This window comes from Mastomys coucha, unplaced genomic scaffold, assembly GCF_008632895.1.
Source record: "Mastomys coucha isolate ucsf_1 unplaced genomic scaffold, UCSF_Mcou_1 pScaffold5, whole genome shotgun sequence".
NCBI classification, from domain to species: Eukaryota; Metazoa; Chordata; class Mammalia; order Rodentia; family Muridae; genus Mastomys; species Mastomys coucha.
The window spans coordinates 116,519,680-116,523,750 of NW_022196911.1; positions in this window are offsets into that span (position 1 = coordinate 116,519,680).

Sequence of the window (4,071 nt, forward strand, 5' to 3'; positions counted from 1 at the left end):
GGGATTTGAACTCATGACCTCCCGAAGAGCAGTCAGTGCTCTTCCCCGCTGAGCCATCTCTCCAGCCCGTGTGGGGACTTTCTAAGGGAGACTAAAGGCACTGTGATATGGCCACAAGCCTAGGGAGGGAGGCCAGGGGGTAGAATGTGGTGATTTGAATGGCCTCCATGGGATCAAATGTTTGAATATTTGGTTCCCTTGGTGGAACTGTTTGGGAAGGATTGGGAGGTGTGGCCTTGTTGGAAGGGGTGTGTAACTGGGAGTGGGCTTTGAAGTTCCCATTGCCAGTGTGTTCTCTTTACCTTCTACCTGTGGTACAAGATGTGAGTTTTCAGATGTTCCTGCCATGAGACCATCATTGTATTGTCATGGCCTTCTAAAACCATAAGCCCAATAATAATAATAATCCATTATATAATAAATTATATGTAATATATAATAAAATGATATGAAATGATGATGACGACGATGATGATGATGATGATGATGATGATGAAGACAGAGGCTCACTATGAAGCCCTGACTGCTCTGTAACTCTACACTATATAGACTTGGAAAGATGGACTTGCTTCTGTTTCCCAAGTGCTGAGATTAAAGGTGTGTGCCACTACAACTGGCACAAAAGCTTTTCTTTTCTTAAAGTTACCTTGGTCATGACATTTTATCAAAGGAATTGAAAAGTAACCAAGACGCCCTGTCTTAAAAAAAAAAAAAAAAAAAGAGAGAACAAGAAAAAAAGTCAAGCACAGGAAACTGACTTCACTTCCACATCACACAGAGTCATTTAAGGAAAATCAATGCTCCAAGAACTAGCAGAGCACACAAAAATATAACAATTTTCTCTACAAAAGCAGCAGAGAGCAGCAGAAGCAACAGAGATGGCAGGGTTCAGACTCCAGAGGGGTGGACAGCAGAGAGCAGAGCTGACCATCTGCAGCTGGCACTTGCCAAGTTTTGTCACACTGGGTTTAATGACAAGCCTAAGGTTTGAGAGGCGTTTGACAAGAGTGGAGACTGGGCTGAGCGTGGTGACACATGAGGAGTGGTGACACACACCTTTAATCCTAGGACTGGGGATTGAGGAGTGGGCAAAGGCAGCCCGATCCCTGTGCTTTTGAGGACAGCCTGGACTATAAATCAGATCCTTCTCAAAACCAAGACTATGTAAGAGTGGCAACTGGAGGACCAGCCTCTGCTTCAAGGCTGCCGAGCTTCCCTTCCCAGCGGTGGGAGGTGGTAAAGAGCTGGCAGCAACTGTGGAGAGCAGAGCAGAGCAGAGGGTTTCCAGAGCATGCCAGACACAGGCAGGGGCTCTCAGTGCGTCCGCAGCTGGAAGTCTGGAGGATGGGTCCAGGAAACAGAACCCAACCAGGGGCAGCTGCAGCAAAGCCAGCCACCCCTCTAGTCAGTTCGGTGCCTCTGGCTTGGCGTGAGGTGGCCAGCGGCTTCCTGCATGGGCAAGGAACATCAACGTCACTATTGAAAAGAATGCTCTGGGAGTTGTAGCCTGCGTGTCTGAACTCTGCAGTGGCAGGAAGAAGTCAGCAGAGCTGATGTGTGTGCACAAGAGTGGCTGGGCTCTAAATCAACTTCACCTACAGGACCCGGGGAGGTGACTCAGAGTACAAAGTGAGCTCTGTACCCAGTCCCAAGTGAACCAGGTGTGCTGGCATATGCCTGTAATCCCAGCATTTGAGAGGTAGAGGTAGGAGGACCAGATCAAGGTCATCCTTGAATATATAGTGAATATGAGGCCAGCCTGGGCTACACCGATCTGTCTTGAAAACAAACAGGGGCTGGAGAGATGGCTCAGCAGTTAAGAGCGGGTGTTGCTCTTGCAGAGGACCCTGGTTCGGTTCCCAGGACCCGGTGTGTCTAGAGAATCTGATGCCCTCTTCTGTCCTCTGAGGGCACCAGATACTCACGTGGTGCACATACATACATGCAAGGAAAATACTCCTATACATAAATTAAATATTTTAAAGACAGTAAAAAACCAAAACTTTATTTGGAAAGCCCTGTATGGCCAACTACTAGGTAGTGTGAGGGCCTCTGGCCTGGTACCACCGGAATCTAACCCGTGACATTGCATCACGTTTCTGGTTAAAGAGAGGAGACAGCAGAGAAAATGGCCAAGGTGAGGATGGAGACTTGGCTGAGGCCAGACTGTGGCAAACTTAAGGCTGCAAGCCCAGCTGGTGAGGAGCCAGAGCCCACAGATGGTGACTCAGACCGTCGCCTAGGAATGAAACTGCTGTTGTGGCCCAATGTGGCCAGAGGCCCTGGGACCTCACTGCTGCTGGAACTGGGAGGGAAGATGGAAACTCCCTCGGCCCAGCCTGAGCTAGCCACAGGCATTTCCTCCCCTCTAAGTGCCTGCCAGGGGCTCAAAGCCCAGAGCTAATGAGTTCTTGGGAGTGACTACCTGAGCCACAACCCTGCAGGAAAGGCACCTCTGAGCTTGCTGGCCCCACACCCTGCTGCCAGCCCCACACCCTGCTGCCAGCCTCTGACTGTCACCATCCTTGCTTTCATGACAACTGCTTAGAATTAGTTTATACTATCCTCATTTTAGCTCAAGATCTCAGGGACATTTGACAAGATGAGAGTGGAGTACTGGGCATGGTGGTTCAAACCTTTAATCCCAGCACTGGAGACAGGGACAGGTGGATCTCTGAATTCAAAGCCAGCCTGGTCTACACAGCAAGTTCCAGGACAGCCAGGGCTACATAGAGACCAGGTCTCAGATACACAACCTTCTGCTGGGCCAGTGGTGGGAGGCACTGCTGCCCAGTGGTGGGAGGCCCTGCTGCCCAGCCTGAAGCCTCGAGTCCAACCACTAGGACTCTAGGTTGGAGGGAATGAACTCAAACAAGCTGTCCTCTGAGCTCACTAGTTTGGGAGTCCCCCTAGGCAGGGCAGACTAAGCTTCCTTGCTTACAGGGACAATGGGGGGGGGGAGGCTCTGTGCAAGGTGTGGTAACAACAGTAACCCCAGGTTAGCAAGGACTGTGGAGGGAGGGTGGGGGTGGGATATGAAGGTGCTGGTCCTCAGAGCAGAGCAGGGTTAGCTGCTGTGGCTCTTCAACAAGCCCATTTTTGCTTCAGCCTGCCAGGTAGAGCAGGCATAGTTGCTACCTATCGGAAGGAAGCAGTGTGCTACCCCATCACCAGCTTGTAACTGGGGGGCATCCACCCTGCCCAGGGTCACTGTTCCCTTACCAGCACCCTGTGAGTGAGGCTCAGCTACTCCACCCCTCAGTCCTGGGCACTGTCACCTGACAGGGAATGACCAGGCTCCTTGGCAGCTATCTCTTGACCCTGTCCGAGCTAACCTGGGCTTGCATAGGTGTCTGTAAGGAGTAGGTAGGGACTTCCCCTCCCCCTACTCACGTGTCTGTGTCAGTGGGCATCTGTCATGCTTCATCAAGAGGGAAGATTTCGAGCTGTGGCCAGGTGCAAGCTGGTTGTCTCCGGGCACCTGCAAGTTCCCTCCCACATAGCTCACTGGGGTAGAGGCTGTGGCTCGTCCAGTTCCAAGTGGTCATCAGGGATGTATATACATAGAATCAAAGCAGAATGGACCCAGTGGGTTATTAGTATGTGTGCATATGTTTATACACACATTAAATATGTAACAATAGTGATTAAAGATCACGAATGTGGGGGGGGAGTTGAGTTGGAAGAAGCATGCATTAGGAGTCATGTATGTTCGGTGTTCACCTGTGAAGTTCTCAATGGAATAAAATCATTGTCATCATCATCATCACTATCATTAACAACAGCGACCCAGGAAGGAAGGGGGCTGACAGACCCCTCCTCAGCCACCAGGGAACTAAAGTCAGCAGCTCTGTCCCATGCTCACCTGGCTGGGGAAAGGTGAGGAGGAGAGAGGGAAGCTGGCAGCCTCCTGGATCCCCAAAGAGAGTGTAAAAAGGCAGCCAGTCCTTGCAAGTTCAGTATGAGAGTTACCACGAAAGTCAGTCCTGGGCAGATCATGTGACTCGGGAGCGTGTTTGTCTATGCCTCTCAGCATCCCGGGATTGGTCCTGCACTGCATAAACACAGCAA